This window comes from Syngnathus typhle, unplaced genomic scaffold, assembly GCF_033458585.1.
Source record: "Syngnathus typhle isolate RoL2023-S1 ecotype Sweden unplaced genomic scaffold, RoL_Styp_1.0 HiC_scaffold_31, whole genome shotgun sequence".
NCBI lineage: Eukaryota > Metazoa > Chordata > Actinopteri > Syngnathiformes > Syngnathidae > Syngnathus > Syngnathus typhle.
Window position 1 is genome coordinate 1,079,481 of NW_026871937.1, and position 520 is coordinate 1,080,000.

The following is a 520-nucleotide window of genomic DNA, read 5'->3' on the forward strand; positions in this document are numbered from 1 at the left end:
AGCATTTTTAATTTTATTGCTTGAATCGCATTTTCTCGGCGAGCTGAGCACTTTTTCTGAATTGTGCCGCTCCCGTCACTCTGGTTACACAGCAAAAACTGGAGTGTTGAATCAACTCCCACAGAGTCAATTTTAACACTTTTTGCGGGTTTATATAGCTCCACACTCTACAGAGTTAAATTAACACTTTCAAAATAGTTAATTATTTAACACTGTACCTAGAGTTACTTTTTAACTCCCTAGACTGGGTTGAATTAACACTATATCGAGTTACATTAACACTATATCAGAGTTACTTTTTAACTCCCTAGACTGGGTTGAATTAACACTATATCGAGTTACATTAACACTATATCAGAGTTCCTTTTTAACTCCCTAAACTGTGTTAAATTAACACTATATCGAGTTACATTAACACTATATCAGAGTTCCTTTTTAACTCCCTAAACTGTGTTAAATTAACACTATATCGAGTTACATTAACACTATATCAGAGTTCCTTTTTAACTCTCTAAACTGG